Below are 25279 nucleotides of genomic sequence, written 5' to 3' on the forward strand. Positions count from 1 at the left end.
TACTTAGGCTCAGCTCTTCCCACTTGCCCTGGCAAGTAGGATGATGGTTTTAGGGTTGATGACCGCTTTTTTTTTATGTTTGCTTACATCAAGCCCAGAGGTTAGTAATGGATAGGCATTAATAAGACAACCGCATTACTAATCCATACAGAAATCCCACTACGATCCCCAGCTCTGCCACATCCGGATGGTGTGTTGAGCGATTGCACGAGTATGCGACCGTTCAGCACGCACTGACAATAGCGTGAGGACGCGCCTGCAGTGACGTTAATAAGGCAAATTTTCTCATGCTACGATTGGTGACGTCCATAAGTTTACTGCAGTTCATTGGCGGTGAACACCGGTCACTTTATTGACATCACTGCAGGCACATCCTCACGCATTCTGAACGGTCACATACTCATGTAACCACGCAACACACCATCTGGATGTAATAATATAGGAAGTATTGGTCAATATTTTGGCCAAGATATGCAAGCTCACAACTCATGACAAGAGTCCTAACACTAAGCTTGAAAGCAAAGCCACAAAGGGGACTAAAAAGCCTCTTTAAATTCAAGAACATTGCAGAAGAGGGACAGCAGTCTCATCAGTAGTTTGCCACCATCTTTACTACATGGGTTTGCAGCACGTAAGAACTACTGCCCTCTTTTTTTTGCTGATGGAAACCTTACCTGCACATGTGCAGCTCTCTGCATTCACTTCTGAGAAAAGTCACACGTGGGGACCCCTCTCAGCTTCTGGTGGCGAGAGATAAGAAGGTCTCATTCTTGACAGATCTGAAACCTTAATTCTTTGTTTTCCACAATTTTATTTTTGCAGTCAAAGCCGGTTCTCTTGGCAGTTAGAATAGCTGCCTTGCTGCACATTTGTCTACAGTTAATTAGTGAAAGCAGAAATTTCTCTTTTGCATTGACAGTCGGGCCGAGAGAAAAATAGTCCATCTGAACAGCCCTATAGTAGAACATGGGTCAGTATTAGTGATGAGCGAACGTGTTGGGATAAGGTGCTCCTCAGACCTTGTGGAGTCATCACAACTTTTACCTTTATCTATGAACTGCTGCAATATTTACCGCCACAATGGTCTCTCCCCATGCCATAGGGATGGTTCTGTTCCACATCAATTGTCTTATTACTGCACGATTTGGTTTACTCATGTATATTATGTGGCTTTTCAGCTTTTGTCAAGCTATATCTGATGCCAAGACCAGAGTCATCTCAAAAGCGTGCCGTTTCCTAACTAAAAAGATGGTATCAATCAGGACTTTTGTAGTAAAGAAAAAGCTTAGTTATGTCCTCTGTAAACTCTGTGAGCTTCCCTGACGCTCTTTTCCGTTGCATCGCTCCATTGCAGATATTCACATCAGTTTCTTCTGGAGCACAATATGTGAAATTTCTGCTTGTCATCCAATTGGTCATTTCTTCAGAGTCTTCTCTTAATGGCAGACACTTTCACCCCCCCCGCCCAGACGCTGGCAAACAGTTCAGCAGCGTCGGACGCTGTTCGACAGCTAGATTGGAGAACGTCGTGGGAAACTGAAAGTATACCCCCAGAGAACCCTGGAGAAATGCACAAGTTAGTCTGCCAGCAGAGATTTCACAGTGTGCTCCAAAAGAAACAGATGCAGATATCTCAGCAATGAAGCGACGTAGAGCAAAACGGAAAAAAGCGGCAGAATCAGGAAGACGCATGGATTGTTGCTAGACGTTTAGGTCAGGTTTTTGGAGAAAATGACAGGTCCTCTAACTCAAACAGCCAGCCGCAACTAATTACAAAACGTGAACTAAAAAATTGAGAATTTTTTTCCCCCCTTACTTCCACCATGCCAGTCACAAAAATAATTTGGCACTAAATGAAATATGCAAGTCATAGTAGGAGGATTGCAGGATGGTAATCAAGAAAGCTGACCCCAAGTGACTGCAGAGCTGTTGATAACAAACATAGGGGGCAGGACTGACCAAATTAGCACTAAAATTTTCATATTATATTAAACCACTTTTAACTTCCAAAATTACCTTATAGATTTTGCAACTTAAAGTTGGATTCTTTCTAGTGTAAAGTTCCCTGCCTGGAATGGTGACTTTTTTGCAGTTGCAGCCTCCCATCTTCCTGCCAGAGACAGGATGATACAAATCCCCCACACATTCCGTGGTGGTCCCAGGAAGGAAGGTGCAAGGAAAGGGCAGTTCACTAGGAGGTCTTCACTCATAACACTTTTAGTGGGAGTCATTTGTACAGTTAGGTCCATATATATTTGGATAGAGACAACATTTTGAAGGAAGGAAAAATAGTAATTAACCCAAAACAAGCCTGTGGCGCATCGACTAATTACAGTTTAAGGCAAAGCGCCGGCAAAAATAATTTGTGACATCCACGGGCATTTTTACCTAGTTGAACACAATCTTTCCGAGCACAAAACGTTCCTAGAAAGGTGTAGGATAAAAGCAGGAATATATAATTATAGCCGTTATGACAATTCATCACTTACGGGAAAATAGCGCTCGACTCCGAGCCCATAAAAAAAAAAAAGCCACACATCTATCCGTAACATCCCCTCTCCCACCATCTCCAATTCCTTTATATTCACACTGATCGTCGTCAATGAAAAGAGAACATTTTGTACTCGATGACAGTAAATGTGACTGAACGACGCACTTACCCGACCATCTGTTCACCGATCAGCTTTTATTAAGGGATCAAGAGACGTTTAACTGCATCTTACAGGTAGGAGGAGATGATAAACCGGAGCAGAACAGGTCATTGTAATAAAGATTAGTTGGAAGTTTTCCAATCTACAAAGTTTGTGAACAAAAAAAAAAAAACCTTGGGTTCAAGAAGCCCAATTGCTGCTTCAGTCAATTTTCTCCATTTTTTTTCTTGGAAAAGCAAAGCATAGCCTCATAGGGAGTGAAGAGACGTGTTCAAGAATGCAAACTGATGCTTCATTAATGGAGATAAGATTTTTTTTTTTAAATTTTTGAATGCCCATCTGTATTTTAACGTAGGAACTTGCAAGACAGTGAGAACCTTCGACGGTTGCAAACTTATTTTGGACAAAATATTGACCATTACTTGTCCTCATGTGGTGCACTTATATCCTGTCTGTGCTAATGGTATGGGCATCACTAGTAGGTTATAAGCCAGTCAACTCCATGTATCTGTGTGACTGAAGCCCTACACAAGTCTCATCGGCGTGCCTTTATAATAAGCAGCCACCCTCCGCATGAACGGTTGGTGTGCGGTCTCGTCAGTATTTTGCTTTATCATGGGGGCTGCTGGAACCTGCTAGTGAGTTTATTGCATCCTGGGGTTGATAAACATGAATATAACATACAAGCCTATAAATGTGCAGCGGGGGTCACTTCACAGGGACAAGCCATGGGTCAGGATAGTCAAAGAGTCCAAAGTCACTAACCAGGAAAGTATGGTTTAAACAGAGGGCAGAGACAAAGAAACAGCCAGATAACGGTCCGAGATCATAATACCAGGAGGATAGTGGATCATAGCAAAAGGGGCAATACAAATGGGTAGTCAATAGGATAAAGTCCAGAGTCTGACAAACCCAGCGCTGACATCACTGAGGCTGCGCAGACTCCCCGCCTGACCCACGTTGAACTGACAGCGTGGGAAAGTATTCAGACTCTGGCCCACACTAATGATCTCCGATCAAGCTGGGAGGCTGCGCAGGCAGCTTTTCCATCATTTCTCAGTGGCATACAGCCGGGCCGGTCGCATTAGCACTGCTCCCGGTTGTAAACTATTTAACCCCTTCAGATGGATTGCAGCATGGGACTTGACTGTACAGTGGACAGGTATGGGATATGTTTTTTTTTTTTTTACAGGAGAAAGATGGCTTCGATTGGATGTTAAATAAGATGGAAAAGTTGTGTGTTTAATTTCATTTAGGCTGTGTGCGATATTCCGCATACCAGTTATATGGGCAAAAACACTTGACAAAGGCTCATCAAAAAAAATGCATGCGTTTTCCCGGGAGCAGGGTGTGCAATTCTGCTTTAGAATCGCTGTGGGCACATAGCCTAAAAAGTCTTTTATTCTTAATGTCTGTGTAGTTTTTTTTAACCCTTTCAGACTAGTGTATTAATAATGGATAGGTGTCTTTGACATCTCTCCATTATTAACCAGGCTTAATGTCCCCTTACAACAGCAAGGTGACATTAACCCCTTATGCCACTACAGGGCAATGGGAAGAGAGTGGGTAAGTGCCAGAATTGCACCCTTTCTGGGGTGGATTTTTTTTTTTTTAGCCAGGGGGGGGGCTACTATTATCTGCCCTCAGTCACTGGCTTGCCCTCTGGCAGATAAAATTGGGTGGGCGCCCACACCAGTTTTTTCCGTGAATTAAACATTTAGTTTAACACCTACATCTCCAAAATTTAACATACACCGCTAACATTAGTGAGGGACATACATAAATTAACACATATGCAATGGTCTACTATATGTAAGCCATGTCTCATCCTGTCAGGTTCGGTAACGATTTTACAGAAGCCGACAATTGAATGAATATATATATATATATATATATATATATAATGAATAGCACCAAAATATGACCTCAAATGATGTGCAAAGCTTTCCAAACCAATAATCCAATGTTACCAACAATAGACTGAAAAAAAAAAAAAAAAGTGGACTTTTATTTCCCAATGGCGTGGCAACGTTTCGATATAGCATCCTTTCTCAAGCCGAAACATTGCCACACCATTGGGCAATAAAGTCCACTTTGTCATTTTTTGTGTGGTTTTCCTAGTTATATGTTTTCACGGATATTTGAGGCTACAGACCCATTATATGTCCATTTTGCAAGCCGCCGAGAAAAATCTCACCTTACGGATGCCATACGAATACTTTGACAGGAGGAAATTACATCCTCCCACTGCACGCAGATGACATATGGATCACTGTTCATGAAACGTTTGTGCGATTCTCATCCGTGAAAAACAGACACACACATTATATATATATATATATATATATATATATATATATATATAATCTCACACACACACACACACGTCTAGTGTGACTCCAGCCTAATGTGGAGCAAAGCACATCAGAGTGTTAGGCCGGGATCACACACTACAGTGAGATACGGTCGAGTCTCGCAGGTTAAAACCAAGCTCTGGCACGGAGCGTGCAGCAATACAAGGAGCCGCACGCTCCGCTCTGGAGTGCCGGCGCCAGAGCTTGGTTTTAACCTGCGAGACTTGGCCGTATCTCACTGTAGTGTGACTCCGGCCTTAACCGAGCCATCTGGCCCAGCTGCCAGTCGTAGTTTAAGTAGTCATGTAGTCACTGGAACAGGGAACACCTGAAGGGAGCTCAGCACCTCCCAGACTCAGATTGGACAGCTGAGCAGTCAAAAAAAGACAGACGGCTCAGCACTCCCCTGCACCAAACTGGACGACTGAACTGTCAGTGCCTGTGTCCCAAGACGCACCGAGGGGTGGAATCATAATAACTAGTGTAATACTGCCCCCTAGGTATAAGAATATAACTGCCCCTATATACAATAGCACATCTGTAGTGTTGTGCAGTTAGCCCTTACCACAGATTCCGATCGATTATATATATATATATACACACACACACACACACACACACACACGACTGTTGCATAATTAAATCCAATGCACCGTGTTGATTACGAAGCAGAACATTACTTTATTAAACATGCAGAAACTCATCATGAATAGTAACAGATGCCAATGAAGTGTTTACACGGAATCTCCCAGGAAACAGAAGAGCGAGCTTGGCGTCGGTGGCCAGATCTCTGGTGCTGGATGTCACAGATCAGCTCAGGTAAGCATCCTCCGCCCAGCCGGATCCCAGCAGAGCTGAGTGTAGGATGTTTACAGGAACTAACTCCGAGAAGCTTCTGGATCATCGGGACAAGACGCGATCTGCAGGAGGATGGGTGCCAGCACGTTTGTTGTAGGTGGAGCAGCTGAAAAGTGAAACGCGTGGAGGCTGCAAGGGAGGAAATGAGAGGATTTGGAAACAATTGAGACTGTTGTGAAGTAAATGTGTGCAGGGAAGTGGGAGATCTCAGCTGTCTAAACAAACCAAGCTGTCGCTTGTTAGTCCCTTTACTGCAAGAAACAGGGGTTAGTAATCACCCATCCTACCGAGAGGTGGGCATTGGGACCTCTCATACATCAGAAGAGAATATCCAGAAAATGTGGACATCACAGGAGGGCAGGATCCAGGAGGTTATAACCTGGGGCGACAAGAACCAGGAGAAATCCAGCACTCCTGCAAACTCACTTTGGTCTCTCCATTCTCTAATAGACAACCAAGCATCTCTTCTAGGTCTCATTACAGAAGCCAGCTGACTCGAGTCTTGCCGCCAATGCTCCATGGGAGAAGTATAAGGCCGGGAACACAAATCCGAGAAACACGGCAGAGTCTCTCGTTAATACCCAGCACTGCCTCTAGCACTCAGGCGCAGAGCCGCATCGCAATACATGCAGGCTCATACTCGGGTCCCGAGTGCCGGCGGCAGTGCTGGGGATTAACGTGCGAGACTCGGCTGTGTTTCTCGCATCTGTGATCCAGGCAAAAAAATAAAATTATAGGCTTTGCAGAACGAAAGAAAACAATCTCAGAAGTATAACGTAGGTAGGAGGAGGCAGCCAGCCCTACAGGTTAATGGGATGACCATTTAAGAGACATGACCTCTATACTAATGAGGGGTGCAAACCTCAAAGAAAAAAAAAAAAAAAAAAAAAAAAAAAAAAAGCCGAGCATGAGATCACAGGGGTCAGGAGAACAGTTCTATTCTGCTTACCAGAAGACTGATACTTGCAAGAACTTGTACGCAACAACCGCTAAGGTGGAGAATTTCTAAACTTGGGAGAATATACGAATTCTAATTCTATAGATTCAGGAAACTCAAGAATCTTCCGATAATCAGCGGGAATGTGGCCATGTCACTCCGCTATGTGGGCACCTAGGAGACTTGCAGAAGAGATCCACCAATCACTTAAGACTTTTTATAGCCGGTGGCAGCAAACATCCGATTGAAAGCTGCATTCAGTCTCAAAGCTTCCAGTCGGGATGTTTACAGCAACAGACTAATAATCCGGGGCCGACATCTGAACCCATCACCTACAAGCTGCAAAGAAGAAAAAACACTCATGAATGGGAGGATCAGTCACACAATGGGGCATGGACACTCCAGACAGGCTCGCTTTTGGAAAAGTTTCCAGGGATTGGAAGCAATATGACCATTTCCACTTGACTATATGGGTAGCAGGGTGGCTCAGTGGTTTGCAGCACTGGGGGTGGGGTTCTCTGGTTTCACACATTGAGATTGTACGTACTCTTCCCGCCCCCCCACGTCAGACATATTGAAAGGGAACTTATATTGTGAGCCCCAATGGGGACATCAGTGTCAGTAAAGCAATGCACAATCTGATGGCGCTATATAATCAGAATAATGCAGTAACCTGATTGAATTGAGGCTTTTTTTGGAGACAACAAGTTCTCCACAGTCTGGGGCCTACTAGCATCTCCATTGCACAAAGGCCAAATTTAAGGTATTAGCTTGCTTAAGGGAAGAAACCCCCCCCCCCCCCCCCCCCCCCCCAATATCATTATACCCAATTAAAAGGAATTCCTAGTCAACAGAAGGGGTCCTTGTCTTTGATCTGAACTGAAGTCTAGATTAGGAGGGGCCTAGGGATGAGCGAAAGTGCTGGGATAATGCGTTATCTGAGCATGCTCAGATAACACCTTATCCCAGCACTAGAGGGGGACCAAGCATCTCTGGAGGATCCAGTATGTCCAAGCGGTGGATTTATGGAATATCTACTCTTCTGGATTGGAGTCAAGCATTTCCCTGTACATTCCCTCAGGTTAGAGCCCAGTCTCACCAAAAACAGATTAGACCTGCCGGTAATGTTATTTCCAGGAGTCCATCCTGACAGCACCATGGGGGTTTTCATTCCTTAAATCGCAGGGACAGGAAATGCATGAGAGGTTAAAAAGGTCCCCTCCCACTCAGACTCCAGTGATTTTCCAAGTACCACACCAGTATGGATGCAATTTTTATTTAGATTTAGTACAAGCATATTATTACGAATACAAATTGGGAGGGAACTACCAGGATGGAGTCCTGGAAATAACATTACTGGTAGTTCTAATCTCTTGTTTTCCAGGGCGTCCTATCCTGACAGCACCATGGGGAATACCAAAGTAGGCACTCGCTTAGGGTGGGACTACTGCTTTTAGCATCTTCCGACCGACGGTCGTCTGGCTAGATGCTAGTGTGTCCAATTTGTAGTGTCTACAGAAAGTGTCAAGTGTAGACTAAGTGGCGGCCCAGTATATTTGCGCTACTGAGGCTCCCGCCTTCTCTGCCCATGACATGGCCATCACCCTAGTGGAATAAGCTCTAAGCTCCCTGGTAGGTAATCCCTCAGTGTCGTATGCTGAGATAATTGACTTATCCACCCTGCCAGGGTGTGCGTAGTTGCGCCTTTATCTTATTCTACCATTGTATTGGATAAACAATTCTACGTCCTGCCGCCACTGCAGAGTGGCCTCCAAGTAGCATGTGACCACTCGTCTGACAAAATGAGTGAGAGAATCTTACTCAGTTTTCCGTGGATGGCAGAATGAGGGTAGGACTATCTCCTGGTTTAAGTTCTGGGGAGATACTACCTTAGGGAGGAATCCTGGGTTCCATTTTAGTATTATGCAATCGCTGAATGCAGGAGTTCTGGACTGACAGGGCCTGGATTTTACCCAGCCGCTTCGCTGAGGAGATCTCTACCAAAAGCACGGTTTTCTCTTTTTTTTTTTTGTAAGTCTTGTGACATTTATCTCTGATATCGGCTCGTATGGGGGTCTGCGTAGAGCGGTAAGTACAAGATTTAGGTCCCCCAGAGCACTGTGGGTCTTAATCTCTGTATGGCCTTTGTAAAACGAGCCATCCCTGGATGAGAGGCCAAGGTGAATTAAAGTACTCCAAGCTGCTCTCTGAACTTCCAATGTGCTTTGGACTCAGATCTTTGTTAAATCCTGCCTGGGGATAGTCAAGGATTTGAGAGATATCTGGGTGAGACGATCTATGGAGATACTACCACCTTCTGAGCAGAACTTCCCAGATTTATGATAGATTGCCCTCGTAATGGGCTTACAGCTGGTCTGCATCTTTGAGATCACTTTGTCGGAGAGACCTCTGGATCTTAAGATCCCTCTCTCAGGATCCATGCTGCCGACTGTAGGTTCCCCAGATTTGGGTGCCGAACTGGGCCTTGGGAAAGTAGATCTTCTGGCGTTGGTAGATGGAGCGGTCCTTCCTGAGCCGTCTTCTTCCGGAGGTGGAACCAACTTCACCTGGGCCCGAAGAGTATTACTAGCGTCACTCGCCTTTTCCCTGGATCTTTCTGAGGCCTCTCAGTATTATAGGAATAGGGGGAAACCCATATAGCAGTCCCCCACTCCATCTCCGATTCAAAGAGTCGACCCCTTTTTTGGATGGTCTGCTGGACTGAGAGAAGAATCCCTGCGACAAGGAAGAACACCAAGCTACAAAGAGGTTTAGCTGAGGGTTTCCCCACTGATGGTGTAAGCCTATGAATGTCTCCTCATTCACTTCCCACTCGGTGGCTCAGACTTCTTGTCTGTTCAAATAGTCGGCCATGTTGTTCCTGGGCCCTGCAGGTGTATCACTGATATGGAGCAAACCCTGTTCTCTGCCCAGGTGAAGATGCGGGCTGTCAGGTCCTGAAGCTTTCCCCCTGGGGGCATAGGAAAGATACTGCGGTTACAATGTTTGACCTGGCTTTCCTAATTTGGCCCTGTGGACTCGACCGGCTTTGTTTAAGTGTCTCCCAACTGCTCGTAGCTCTCTATAGTTTGAAGACTGAACTGATGCTTCCTGGCCATGTCCTTGAAGGTACCTTCCAGATGGCCCCCCCCCCCCCCCCCTTTACTGCTGGCGTCCGTGATGATAGTCTTGTATGGTGATAGAATCAGAGGTCCCCCTGGGCTGATGGATCTTGTGACCGGTTCCCTGTCGGAGATGATTTTAGGGCTGGGAACAGTCGAGTCTTTGTCCAGAGCGGTCTGCTGTTCTGTCCTATTTGACTGAATTTCCTTGTAGACTCCTGTGTGAGCCTGGTTCCACTTTATGCAGGGTCTCTAGGACCTTTAATGTAGTCTTTTGGATATTTGATCTCGCCATAGCTGACGAACCCTGTTCCTGATGGCCTCCTTTCCTTCTTCCGATAAATGAGATTCTTGTTTTGAGATCTAATGAGACTCTCAGGAATTTTTCCTGGGTACCGGGCTGCATTGTTCAGGATCCAATCTTAGGTCTCCGGGCGTGGCGATTACCCCATCGAGTTGTTTTCTTAGCTCTGATGCTGAAAAAGTCCTACAGGTGTGGCACGATGGGTATGCTGCCTCTTAAGTGTGCCCTGATCTTGGCGATCGGCTTCGTAAACCCCGGGTGCTGAAGCTAGGTCGAAAGGCAGAGCCTGAAACTAAAATGGTAGTATCCGCTTCCCATTTCCAGTGCGAACCGCAGGAACCTCTGAGGGTGAGGGTGGATGGGAACGTGATAGTATGCGCTTCTGGATCTATTGTGCCTGTTGTGGCGATCTGATCTATTCGGGAAATGGAGGTCTCGGGACTCCATTCAAAATTTTGTATCGGATCCCTTGGTTTAGTGGTTCTAAAATTTATAATGGGCCAACTCTCCACCGGAGGTGTTCCTAGAACCGGGACCATTACTTCTGATCTTAGAAGATCTATTACGTCTGCCCATATAGTGTCTAAGGGTTTTGGGCCGGGATTCGTAACTACAAACAGTGCTGGGGGGGGGGGTTTATAAACTTGTGGGTATAGCACTGAGAATCTGTATTCAGGAGCCCCTGGTTCCAGGAAGTGGTTTGAGGCACCCCCCCAACCAGTATGGTGTAACTGCCTGTTGAGGAACTTTGTCCTGAGCGAGAAGGGGGATCCTAGTCTTCTACACCCCTTCTGGTGATACCAGCAAGTCGATTTACCCTCTATCTTCCTGCCTTTGGAAAGGACGGGGCCTCTGAAGGGAAAACCTTTGCTTTCCCACGGGACCGTTTTTTTTAATGTCAGTGGCATTCTTCCTTGTTGTATCCAAGACCGGTCCAACTACCTTCCTGTCTGAAAGAGGTATGGCACCTTATTTTTCAACTGGTAAACCCCTGACCAGATCTTCATCCATAATGCCTGGTGAGCCATTTTGGGTAAAGAATTATTCCTAGCCGCAAACACACTGGTACGGCCAAAGCGTCCAACAGGAATCTAGCTGCAACTCTCCCAAGGAAAGGTCCTCTAAGAAAATCACTTCTAGGGGTCTCCCCTGTAACTTGTCAGACCTCCAAGCATGGGCTTGTCTCCCATTTGGGTCCCAGCCCAGGCTCAAGCTGCTCAGCGGCTGCCGCCTGATGAATGCACTTACGCTCAGCCTAGAATGGCCGGTGGCTGCTCCAACTGGTTGATCCTAGATACGTGGATCTGGCGACCGGTAGCAGATGGGTCTGCGATGTGCCCTAAGCCCTCTTTAGGAGCCCCTGCCTCTTGACCCTGGGTCTTTGGAGGCTAGAGGAATCTTCGAAGGGAATTGAAGTGTTCCTCGACACCCCCCTGGGTTGTCAATCTTAGGAACTCCATCCCAAGTGTTAACCTGGTTGACGGTAGGAGAGCCTTAAGTCTCAGGAGACAACGAGCCGCTTCTCAGCGTCCTCCCATTAGTCTAGGATGATTTATACTTGTCCGATGATCGACAGGACTCTCATCCTGGCCGCCTAGCGGCTGACACCTGACTAGCGCCAGCTGCTCAGCCTAACACCTCTTAGTGTGGGGTGGAAGACTGAGAAGGTAGCTGTCCTGGGACGGAAGTGTGGACCTCCTATCTGACCCCTATGCGCATCTCAGCTCCGTGCCACCTGCGATTGCGGACTTACACGTGGGATAGATGTATTAGGCGTTAAGTTTCCCCCACTGCACAGGGGGAATCTCAAGCCCTGTCCTCTGCGGTCTCCCATCCTTTGCAGCCACAGAGGTTCCTTCCCAGCAGAGACATCAGTCCAGGTGATTTGCCCGGCTAACGCTAGGCATTTTGACAAATGCAGTCATGCTGGCACGGACGGGTATTACATCTGCCTGGTTTCCTGGAGGTTGAAGCTGCAGGAGTCGGTGCTGTCTTTTGCCATCATAAAGCACAGGAGCTTTTTGGTTAAAGCTCCTGTCTTAAGTATGTCCATCCTGTTCACTACACAGACATTGGTGGTTCAGGGTGATCGCTGGGTTTCCACAGCGCCTTCCATGGCGGTGTCCCTTGCAGCTGACCCACCCCATCATCCTACCTTGTCTTGAGTGGGTCGATTGATTCTCACGCCGTCTGCCGCTTCAGTTGTCGCTGCTCCAGCCGCACTGGGATGCCACCGGAAGCTGTCATCTGGCACCCGGAAGTGATGCGGTATGTGAAGGCGGGAGCCCCGCTAAGGGGAAGCGGCTCTGAGTCCCACAGCAGCGCTCCACGGGATGCCTGGCGGAGAACCCCCTTAGGGGGGGGGGGGGGTGCCGCCTCAGACCATCTGACGGGAGAGCTGGTGTCTGACCCCAATCCCTCTGGCCCGTCGGTAAGCTTTTCTTGGATGCTGCGGCCATCTTCCTCCGCGGCACTCTCGTGTCTGTCCTTACAGGGACAGGAAAAACACTGGAGTCTGAGAGTGGGAGGGGACCTTTTAACCTCTCATGCACTTCTTGTCCCTGCGATGAAGGACAACCCCCATGGTGCTGTCAGGATAGGACGTCCTGGAAAAATTCATACCTTCTAAGGCCTCTTTCACACATCAGTTTTTTTGTGCGCGTCACCCGGATACAACGGACATAGTAACATTTTTTTTGTCTATGTTGAAAAGGCGGACAGCGATGGATCCAGCGCCATCCGTCGATGGTTATAAAGGAAGCCTATGGATGCAGGATTCTCTAGAATTCTGTTCCTTTAATTCCTGCAGCAAGGCTCCTGCAACGGATCCGTCATATAAAAACAGATCCAGTACATTAGTTACACATTGATGGATTGGGACCGATTGCAAAAAACTGATATGTAAGATGCACCGACACTATGGTGGTGCTGGTCCTATGGATGGGACACTAGTGTTAAGGCTGGAACAGCCCTTCAAATAGTTGCTAGACACCTTATGGAATGATACAATCCTTTAAGTATAGATATCAGCACAATTTGTCCACATTAGTAGATAAGAGCAGAGTGCATGCAATGAGGGCCATAATAAAGATGGCTGAACCCACGACAAGATGTTCAATTCCCTCCCCGTGGGAACAGATCCATCGTTTTGCCACACACTGCTCCAACACAATGGAAAAAAAAAAAAAAAAAAAAAAAAAAAAAAACACACCGAGGAAACTTTATAAACTCTGCGTCCTCCCGCACTTTGGCTTTAAGACGAGTGAATGAGATCTCAGATTGTGCGGCGCTGGAATAAGGCATCTGGGAAAGGTTTATTAAAAGTCACGGAGACGGCTGCCAACTACTCACATGTAAAGCCTTCATGGATGACAGACGTGTTACTATGGAGACGGCTGACCTGCTGGGAGCGACTGGAGTGATTGTAGAGCTGGTTAATTAACAGCCGGTGCAGGTAGCAGGAGTCATAGCTAGTGTGCGCTGCACGTAGCTGACAGCACCAGGCCGGAGAGGACACAAGCCTGACTGTATACAACTGGAAGTAGGGGGGGGGGGGTGAGATTCCCCAAATTTGAGCAATAAAAAGAGAATGTAACACTCACCACCGCACATTTACAGCATTGCTTTATTGCGGTTCCATAACAGAATGTGGAAACAAAGTGCCTGGTAGACGTTTCGTGGAAGTTACACTTCCTCCGAGACCTAACAGCATACATCACTGCCCCCTGTACATACCGATAATAAATGGTGCTTATATAGGTTTTGTATACAAGGGGATAGTGATGTATGAAGTTAAGCCTCAGAGGAAGCGCGACTCATGCGAAACAGCTGTCAGCCACACACTCAGAACTGCGATAATAGAGAAACTTTAAACATGGCGGTCGGGGCCTAGTGTGGGGTATGAGGAGTTTTTCCAAGTAGTGGACAGCGTCTTTTTTGTAAGATCTGAACAGGGTCGCACAGTCTGTCCTGAAAAGTCCATAAAATATATATATATACACATACATATATACACACACACACACACACACACACACACACAGTGTTCTTAAAAATAACCTTGTCCCTGGCCTGCTTCGTGATCTGGTGTGAAGTTTGTGCTTTAAAGCCTCATCGTTTTAGAATACGTGCAGCGTTTTTGGGGGGTGCACACACTGAGAAAGCGATGTAGGGTACCCCCTCACCCCCAGTGCTTTTTTTGCTGTACCAGCAAAGGGAGTGAGATTTATTTTCCTTGTAGATGAAGGCGCCAGTTACATCGCCCATTAATAGGGGGGCGAGGGGACTTTTCACGCAGCATTATTTCACCTGATGTTTTTTTGAGGCAGCATATACTTAGATTGTGCAACTCTGAGGGTATGTGCACACGTCGTGTCAGGCAGAGGTGAAGCGAGGGCAGACCTGCGGCTCCTTGTCAGCCATGTGACCAAGCGGCAAACACGCTCCACCGGTAAATTCCTCACCCTGCACACAAGAGGAGCATTATGTAGTAACATGGAGGCACAGCACACAAATGTGCGATTTAAAAAGGGTAACTAATGTGGAAGTCCGTGACCGGGTAGTGGGGGGGGGTGGGAATAAAAAAAAAAAAAAAAATATAACACGAGCAGTTTCCCAAAGTGCACCGAGACCAGGAGCCGTCATACCTGGGCACTACAGTCACACAACCAATTCCCCCATTTTCTTTCCTGGCAGACAGCCAGACACTGAAGAACGTCCTTCAGGAAGCGGTGACAACGCCACACTGAAGACTACAGCTATACAGCTGTGCTGGAGGACAGGCAAGCAGACTGCAGCGAGACTGGGACCTCTGCAAATAAAGGGCTGACCTTGGAAAATTAGCAGGGCAACTGCTGTACTTTATATGTATATCTTCTCCGAGGGACCAAGACCACGGTCACCCTGCCACGGCACCATGTAACCCCAGCCTCACATGCACAGGGAGGCACAAACTTCCAGATGTCTTTGTGCCATCGCCCCTCAACCTCCCCACACTGACTGTCAGCAGAGAAGATTTGGAAGTGTTTGTAATGACAACTGTATATATCCTACAACAGAAAGGGGGCAAAATGTATATTAAAAGAATCTCAGCTTTGCAGCCATTATTTCACAATTTAATCAGTTTCTACACGATCAGACCAGTTAACGATCCTCTTAGAGTGTTGGGGTACGGGCACTCGTTAAGTATTCGGAGCAGGAATTTCTCATCTCTTGGCAGGCAGCCGCCGCCGCCCCCCCATGAGCTCAACAGAAGCAGCACAAGTCTCTCCTGGTGATTTGTTACAATGCATCAGTGCAGGTAGAATGTCGGAGAAAGAAAAGGAGGAGGATATCTGACTGAATATACTGTTACAGATAACCAGCAGTCAGAGTGCAGCTCTGGAGTATAATACAGGATAAGTAATGCCCAGTTACAGGCAAAGTTGTTTATCCTGCTCCAACGACACCTGAGCGTCAGCACAGAGTCATGACATTTTTTCCTGGGATTTCCTGATACATCCATCTTTTCTTCCACAAGCTACAGGTTTCTAGTGTTAGAAGAAGCAGAGGACCACCACCACCATGCTTCACTGTAGGCGCTGTTCCTTTTCAGCAGTTGCTTCATTCTTGCCCCTCCAGACATTCAACAGAGCTATAGGACAGGACAGCTCCAGTCTGGTTTCATCGCTCCACAGAACAGAGCCCTCAAGGTTCTGTAACTTATTTGTATGCCTTGGAGTCAACTTCTTGTTATTTTCTTCAGTAGAGATGACACTCGAGTTTAAACAGAGACGTTCAGAGTATAAGATGAGCATTATTGTGCAAAATTAAACCTCAGTGCTGCCACCGCCAAGTCTTACTGCAAGTCCTAAGCAGTCACTCTTTGACCAATGGTCTCCTCAGGAGTCTGGTGACACATCCAGGTGGTGGAGACAGTGCTCCTATAACTTTGGTCTTGTTGCCTCTGCTTCAAGCTGCATCTCCATCAGAGAGGTAACCAGGCCTTCATCAGGCTGGTCTCAGTGAGGGGCATGTTGGAGTCAGAGGGTTCCGATTTACTAAAAGGCACATGCCTCTCCACAAGGCTTACTACAGTCAGGACCGAAATAAGATTAGCTGCACAAGGACCACCACAGCATGTCATAAGATCACTATATGGGGGGCACAATCCCATCACACCCACTTTATCAGAGCTGGGCAACACCAAGTGCACACGCTGCGGATTGGTCTGCAGTTTATCATCTCTACAATGGAGGAGAAGGTAAACTGCAGCAGAATCCACAGAAAAGTCACATGTCACTTCCTTCTGCGGATTCAAAACCGCAGCTTTTCCGCAGTTAAAAATCTGCAGCATGTGCACAGCAGATTGTAAATCACATAGACTTACATTGTACTGTACACTGTCTGCAGATCCGCTGCGGCCAAAACCGCAGCGTGTGCACATAGCACAAGAGTTGAAAAAGTTTTGGGAGGATTGTAACAGTGTCAAAGCTTTTTATTACAGAGTTCTGGTGAGCGCAGCTCTGGAGCATAATACAGAGTCAGTAATGTAATGTATGTACACAGCGACCGCAGCAGAATAGTGAGTGCAGCTCTGGAGTATAATACAGGATGTAACTCAGGATCAGTAATGTAATGTATGTACACAGCGACCACAGCAGAATAGTGAGTGCAGCTCTGGGGTATAATACAGGAGGTAACTCAGGATCAGTAATGTAATGTATGTACACAGTGACTGCACCAGCAGAATAGTGAGTGCAGCTCTGGAGTATAATACAGGATGTAACTCAGGATCAGTAATGTAATGTATGTACACAGTGACTGCACCAGCAGAATAGTGAGTGCAGCTCTGGAGTATTATACAGGAGGTAACTCAGGATCAGTAATGTAATGTATGTACACAGTGACTGCACCAGCAGAATAGTGAGTGCAGCTCTGGGGTATAATACAGGATATAACTCAGGATCAGTAATGTAATGTATGTACACAGTGACTGCACCAGCAGAATAGTGAGTGCAGCTCTGGGGTATAATACAGGATGTAACTCAGGATCAGTAATGTAATGTATGTACACAGTGACTGCACCAGCAGAATAGTGACGGTAGCTCTGGGGTATAATACAGGAGGTAACTCAGGATCAGTAATGTAATGTATGTACACAGTGACTGCACCAGCAAAATAGTGAGTGCAGCTCTGGAGTATAATACAGGAGGTAACTCAGGATCAGTAATGTAATGTATGTACACAGTGACTGCACCAGCAGAATAGTGAGCGCAGCTCTGGGGTATAATACAGGATGTAACTCAGGATCAGTAATGTAATGTATGTACACAGTGATTGCACCAGCAGAATAGTGAGCGCAGCTCTGGGGTATAATACAGGATGTAACTCAGGATCAGTAATGTAATGTATGTACACAGTGACTGCACCAGCAGAATAGTGACGGTAGCTCTGGGGTATAATACAGGATGTAACTCAGGATCAGTAATGTAATGTATGTACACAGTGACTGCACCAGCAGAATAGTGAGTGCAGCTCTGGAGTATAATACAGGAGGTAACTCAGGATCAGTAATGTAATGTATGTACACAGTGACTGCACCAGCAGAATAGTGAGCGCAGCTCTGGGGTATAATACAGGATGTAACTCAGGATCAGTAATGTAATGTATGTACACAGTGATTGCACCAGCAGAATAGTGAGCGCAGCTCTGGAGTATAATACAGGAGGTAACTCAGGATCAGTAATGTAATGTATGTACATAGTGACTGCACCAGCAGAATAGTGAGCGCAGCTCTGGAGTATAATACAGGAGGTAACTCAGGATCAGTAATGTAATGTATGTACACAGTGACTGCACCAGCAGAATAGTGAGTGCAGCTCTGGGGTATAATACAGAATGTAACTCAGGATCAGTAATGTAATGTATGTACACAGTGACTGCACCAGCAGAATAGTGAGCGCAGCTCTGGAGTATAATACAGGATGTAACTCAGGATCAGTAATGTAATGTATGTACACAGTGACTGCACCAGCAGAATAGTGAGCGCAGCTCTGGAGTATAATACAGGATGTAACTCAGGATCAGTAATGTAATGTATGTACACAGTGACTGCACCAGCAGAATAGTGAGCGCAGCTCTGGAGTATAATACAGGATGTAACTCAGGATCAGTAATGTAATGTATGCACACAGTGACTGCACCAGCAGAATAGTGAGTGCAGCTCTGGAGTATAATACAGGATGTAACTCAGGATCAGTAATGTAATGTATGTACACAGTGACTGCACCAGCAGAATAGTGAGTGCAGCTCTGGAGTATAATACAGGATGTAACTCAGGATCAGTAATGTAATGTATGTACACAGTGACTGCACCAGCAGAATAGTGAGTGCAGCTCTGGAGTATAATACAGGATGTAACTCAGGATCAGTAATGTAATGTATGTACACAGTGACTGCACCAGCAGAATAGTGAGTGCAGCTCTGGAGTATAATACAGGGTGTAACTCAGGATCAGTAATGTAATGTATGTACACAGTGACTGCACCAGCAGAATAGTGAGTGCAGCTCTGGGGTATAATACAGGATATAACTCAGGATCAGTAATGTAATGTATGTACACAGTGACTGCACCAGCAGAATAGTGAGTGCAGCTCTGGGGTATAATACAGGATGTAACTCAGGATCAGTAATGTAATGTATGTACACAGTGACTGCACCAGCAGAATAGTGAGTGCAGCTCTGGAGTATAATACAGGATGTAACTCAGGATCAGTAATGTAATGTATGTACACAGTGACTGCACCAGCAGAATAGTGAGTGCAGCTCTGGAGTACAATACAGGATGTAACTCAGGATCAGTAATGTAATGTAATGTATGTACACAGTGACTGCACCAGCAGAATAGTGAGTGCAGCTCTGGAATATAGTAGAAGATACGACTTTGTTACAAGGACAACTAGAGAACATTCAGCCACTTGTGACCTTGAGGATGTTGCTGCCTCCCCGGGTTGCTCAGTGATCACAGCCCCCATACATCCAGCACCCTTGTGCGGTGCACTAATGAGTCCTGACTCCCCCCCCCCCCCCTTGTGCAGGAGCTTTGCCCCCTGCAGCCATAGCCGCCTCCAGCGGAGGGCGCAGCAGTCACACGCGCCTTCCCCCACATTCACACACGGCGGTTCTGTGCACAGGACAGACAGAGCCGCGCGCGGCCCCGGGGAAGTTGAGACCTTCAGGAGTTGGAGGAACTTTCCAGACTCCGGGGCATCTCTGCCGCTGCAGGAGGTCACATGGGCCCCGGAGCGGGGCGCAGTGCGCTAGGGCTGTCACCAGGGGGCGCCTCTAACTACCCAGCACCGCAGCGAGGCGCCCTCGTCTCCCGCCGCTCGGGGACACACAGTGGCCGTTCCCCGTCACACACGTACCTGCCCCGGCTGTAAGGGCCCCGGTTCGCCCTCCTGTGACCACCCGACGCAGCTCAGCTGAACCCCGCGAGTACCGGAAGCTGAGAGGTTACAGTGTAACCCTGCAAAATATACATCCCTGCAGCTTCCAGCCCCGCCCACCTTCACTCTATCGGCCAATCGCCACGCTGCAAACTCAGCGCGTGTCTCTTCAGCCGTCAAAACGCCGCGGATTTTGATTGGCTGGGCCGGTAGCTAGAGCGCGCGCCTGCTGTTACTGGGATGTCTTTTGTACGGGCGCCATTTTGTTGGAGCTCAGTGGCCCTGTGAATGTCAGCACAGAGGTGATTTGCTTGGGATTTTGGACACTTATTGGGTCTCGTTTCTTTATTACTGACATATCTGCCTGGATGTTGGGTGTGGGAGATTTATTACTGAAAACAGCCATTGTTTAGGAAGCTAAACTGTAGTTTGATGAAGGCAATCACCTCCATAAGCTCAAAGTCCATGTTTTTGAACTGCCCCTTTGGGGGTTGGACACTGGCCACCACTGTGACCAGCCGAGAGGGTCTAACGTGAGCTTCTGGGTACTCCCGGCCTCTGTAGTCCTTGGCGTCAAGCCCTTATGGACCAGATAACCTACAAACCCTCTTGGCAGGGTCTTCGAGGGGTGAATTATGAAACTGGTGAAGCTCCTAGTGGCACCAGATAATGGAAACGTACCGGCAAAACGCTAAAGCCCTTTCTGTCCAGTGTCCGCCATGATTGAGTGGATTTCTGCAAATAGCAACGTCCAACTGTGCAATGTATAGATGGGCCCGGTCTGACAGCGCAACTTGCTGGCCCCGATTCATCATCGGTGGGATTTTTTGTGTCAAATTTTTCAAAATGGCGTCTGAGGTTCACGAACTTAGTGAAGAATAAAAAAAAATGCTCATTTTTTGTCTTTTACTTGTGACTTTTAAGAGCAAAAAGTCCCATGTTCTTCCTTAAAAATGATGCAAAATTTCAGGAGGGCCGGAGGGAGGGGGGAAGGGCGACTGAAGGACATTTATGCCAAAATTCAGCCGCTTTTCAAAAAAAAGTCACAATTGATTAATTGTGGAGAAAACATCTGGAAACCCATCCACAATGATACAGAAGTAATAATGGCCCGGACCCTCTGTCTGTGGCTCCTCTCTAGATACCAGAGGCAGGGTCCTGATAGTTAAGACTCGGTCTGATCTCGGATGACAAGGCACGGACTGGCCGCGTGTTTGCCGACCCCGAGCGTGAAAGCTCCATCTATTTCTATGAGTCTGTCACACTCGGGGAACAGAGACGCACGGCCAGTCCGTGCATTGTCATCCGAGATCACACCGATGGTCACGGACATCTGAAGGAGCCCTTAGGAATTGCCAGGTACAGCACTGTTCCTGGCCAACCCATAGTCAATGAATGGAATGGAGGTTGACCGTGCGCAGCTCTGCTCCATTCTACGCGAGGTTCTGCAGAGACGGGTTCTAGAACCTCAGTCTTGGAATTTATGGGGATCCCAGCAGTCAGACTCCCAAATTATTTTTTCTCCTAACCTATTATTTTGGGAATGATCCTTGAAATTAAAATGTAACCCATACCTCATAAAAAGTACAGATCAAAGACAGTGTCCTCAAAAATGTAACCTTTGAGACCTCAAAACAGAGCACCCCTTTATACACGTTCTTTCCCCTGTATAGAGACCCCTTTACACACATTCTTTCCCCTGTATATAGACCCCTTTCTACACATTAGTTCCCCTGTATATAGCCCCCTTTATACACAACATTTCCCCTGTATACAGACCCACTTTATACACATTCTTTCCTTTGTATATAGACCCCTCTTTATACACAATCTTTCCTCTGTATATAGACCCCCCTTTATACACAATCTTTCCTCTGTATATAGACCCCCTTTATTCACATTCTTTTCCCTGTATGTAGACAGCCTTTATACACATTCTTTTCCCTGAGATACAACAAGAAAACACAGAATGACAGATTTGCAAAAATACTCTGCAATAAAAAATGTCAGTAATCAGCAAGTGCTAGATAACAAAATGTACACCAAGCTGCTCCACCACGTCAAGGTAACCCCTATCGAAGCAGTCCCTATCTTATGTATTAAAAACCTGAACATGTGAACAGTGTCTAATATGAACAGGATTCAGACAGGCCGCTCCCTAGTATGCAAATCTGTCATTCTGTGTTTTCTTGTTGTATCTCAGTTAGTGGGTGGTGTGAGCATTGTCTGATCGACGTGTTCACATGTGTGCATGTCACATGTGTGTTTTTAATCCGTTTTTTTCCTTGCTTAGCATGGTTTGGGAGACCCCACCCCTCTCTTGTGTAACGTGCACATAAGAGCTGTCTCAGACCACAAGCCCATACTAGGGAGCGGCCTGTCTGAATCCTGTTCATATTAGACACTGTTCACATGTTCAGGTTTTTAATACATTAGATAGGGACTGCTTCAATAGGGGTTACCTTGACGTGGTGGAGCAGCTTGGTGTACATTTTTTTGCGCAAAAAAACGTATCGACTAAATACCCTGTATTTGTTATCCAGCACTTGCTGATTACTGCCATTTTTTATTGCAGAGTATTTTTGCAAATCTGTCATTCTGTGTTTTCTTGTTGTATCTCAGTTAGTGGGTGGTGTGAGCATTGTCTGATCGATGTGTTCACATTTGTGCATGTCACATGTGTATTTTTAATACATTCTTTTCCCTGTATATAGACCCCCTTTATACACATTCTTTCCCCTGTATGTAGATTCCTTTTATACACATACTTCTCCCTGTATATAGACCCCCTTTATACAGATTCTTTCCCCTGTATATAGACCCCATTCATACACATTCTTTTCCCTGTATATAGACAGCCTTTATACACATTCTTTCCCCTGTATGTAGACCCCCTTTATACACATTCTGTTCCCTGTATATAGACAGCCTTTATACACATTCTTTCCCCTGTATGTAGACCCCCTTTATACACATACTTTTCCCTGTATATAGATCCCCTTTATACAAATTTTTTCACCTTTACATAGACCCCCTTTATACACATTATTTCCCCTGTATATAGACCCCATTCATACAAATTCTTTCCCTGTATATAGACCCCCTTTATACACATTCTTTCCCCTGCATATAGACCCCCTTTATACACATTCTTTCCCCTGCATATAGACCCCCTTTATACACATTCTTTCCCTGTATATAGACCCCCTTTATACACATTCTTTCCCTGTATATAGACCCCCTTTATACACATTCTTTCCCCTGCATATAGACCCCCTTTATACACATTCTTTCCTCTGTATATAGACCCTCTTTATACACATTCTTTCCCCTGTATATAAATGCCCTTTAAACGCATTCTTTCCCCTGCATATAGACCCCCTTTATACACATTAGTTCCCCTGTATATAGACCCCTTTAAACACATTCTTTCCCCTGCATGTAGACCCCCTTTATGCACATTCTTTCACCTGTATATAGACCCCATTCATACATATTATTTCCCCTGTATATAGACCCCCTTTAAACACATTCTTTCCCCTGTATATAGACCCCATTCATACATATTCTTTCCCCTGTATATAGACCCCCCCAGACCAGACAACTCTATGATTCAGACCCCAGACCAGACTCCCAGTGTAAAGATTCTACACCAGATTCCCCTTATAATCCATATATTGATCCATGTAACTCATAATCCTATGGTTGCATACAATTATAGAGAAACCAATAAACATAGACTCTCATAGGAAATGTGCAGAATCCCAGGGAGACCAATGAAAGTGCAATGCAACTCCAATAAATCACAGATTTATTCAAAATTATTCAAATAAAACTTCATATAAAATAGTAACAGGCAACCGATGTTACGGCACAGTGATCAGAGCCAATTAGATATCTATTGGAAATCATTACAATAGAAATAAGGAAAGGAAAACAAAATCCAAATTTTAATTTTAGGCACACTCTAAACTATTGGTCATGCATATATTTAACAAGTATTGTCAGTGCAGCAGTTAATCATATGCCTAAGGCTGTGTTCTCAGGTTGCGTTTTTGATGCGTTTTTTTCATTAGGTGTAAGGGGGTGAAGTGCAGGAAGAGCCAGGAGAGGGCTGCCTCCTCTGCTCCATGCCTGGAACCATTGAACAGTGCAGCAGGTTCCCCGGGGGACAAAGAAGGGGCTGGACACAAGAAGCCAGCAGAGAGCCGGAAAACAGCGCACGCTTTGCTCAGAGCAGCCTGGGCAGCAGACGGGGGAGGATGCTGACGCAGACTGGGAAAGAGACAGAGCTCCCGGTCACAGAGTAAGGATCGGGGTATCGCGCACAGAGACGGCAGACTGTAAGTACGTGAGACTGTGTACTGCGGAGACAGCAAAGGTGCGCCCTGACCCCTGTGGACAGACTGAGACCCGCAGAGAAGCGGAGGCCTGTATAAAGACTGAGGTCAAAGCAGAGACCGTAGCCCATGACCACATAAAGCTGGAGTCTGCAGTGACAGATGAGGTGTGTCCTGACCCCCGTGTGACGTATCTGTCAAGTGCAAAGACAGCAGCACGTGCAGAGGCAGTGATCCGTGCTGAGAGATCTAACAGGGGACGGAGTGTTGTTTCCCCTGGGAGAGGCTGCTGTGTTTAGATAAAGGACTCAGAGCAGAGGGGACTGTTGTGAATTCTCTTTCTGGGCTCCCTCTGGTGGTTACTGAAGGTAGGGGAGCTGGTCAGATTGACAGAGGTGTTGCGAGTTCTCTTTCTGGGCTCCCTCTGGTGGTTACTGGAGGTAGTGGAGCTGGTCAGATTGATAGAGGCTTGCCACCTGATAATGATGATGATGATTGGGGTTTCTGACTGGTGTATTTAAGACAGCTGACTTCCTTTAATCCCTGCTGGTGATTTTCTTCCTGTGCCTTCAGAGGTCTCATGTCTGATGTCTCCTACTCTGTTCCTGCATGGTTCAGCTAAGTGGTTAATTTGCTAATCTTTTTGCCTTTGACCTGGTTTTGTCTATCTCTGCTTTGTGCGGGTCAGCTTGCTCCTGCTGGGGCTGTGCTGGATCACCGCCCATATGTTACTGTTTGTGTCAGTTTGTTCTGTCCCCTGTTATATTGGTCTCTTTTTGCTTTGCTTTCAGTATATACCAGAGTGCTGATATAGTGGGGGCGAAGTCGCGTGACTTCAGTGTTTTTGTGCATCAGACGTGTTGGATTTTTCAGGGTTTTTGCGTGATTGCAGACAGTGTCTTTCCTTTCCTGTCCTGTCTAGTCAGTGTGGGCCCCATCGTTTGCTCAGTCTATTTTCCTACCTGTGTTTGTGTTTTCATCTTGTCTCACTGACAATATATGTTTGGGGGCTATCTATTCCTTTGGGGTCTGCTCTGGGGCAGTTTAGATTTCCCCTTCTCTTGCTTTAGGTTGAGTTAGTTCTCCGGCTGTGCCTAGGCGTCTAGGGCATCGTAGGTACGCTCCACGGCTGCTGCTAGTTGTGTGGATAGGATCAGGGGTCTGCAATCCGCTTAGTTACCAACCTCTCTGGTTTTCTGGTGGCTTAGCCTGGTCCAGCTATCCTCCTCGGTGACCCATTCATAACAGGAGACCCCATTTGCCCAGTACCCCCTCTGCCTCCAGC

At 46.4% G+C, this 25279-nt stretch overlaps 1 protein-coding gene across 1 annotated transcript in view; it reads right to left on the reverse strand.

The window, feature by feature from the left end:
* ZFAT (zinc finger and AT-hook domain containing) overlaps positions 1-19686 on the reverse strand; it is a 241332-nt gene extending 221646 nt beyond the window's left edge. Inside the window, exon 1 of the mRNA XM_073590374.1 lies at positions 19634-19686. The gene's annotated coding sequence lies outside the window, so the exon portion shown is untranslated. The remainder of the gene's footprint in view (positions 1-19633) is intronic.
* Between the last annotated feature and the right edge of the window lie 5593 nt (positions 19687-25279).

Source organism: Dendrobates tinctorius, unplaced genomic scaffold (genome assembly GCF_039654945.1).
Source record: "Dendrobates tinctorius isolate UK_male_01 unplaced genomic scaffold, ASM3965494v1 ptg000116l, whole genome shotgun sequence".
Taxonomy (NCBI): Eukaryota; Metazoa; Chordata; class Amphibia; order Anura; family Dendrobatidae; genus Dendrobates; species Dendrobates tinctorius.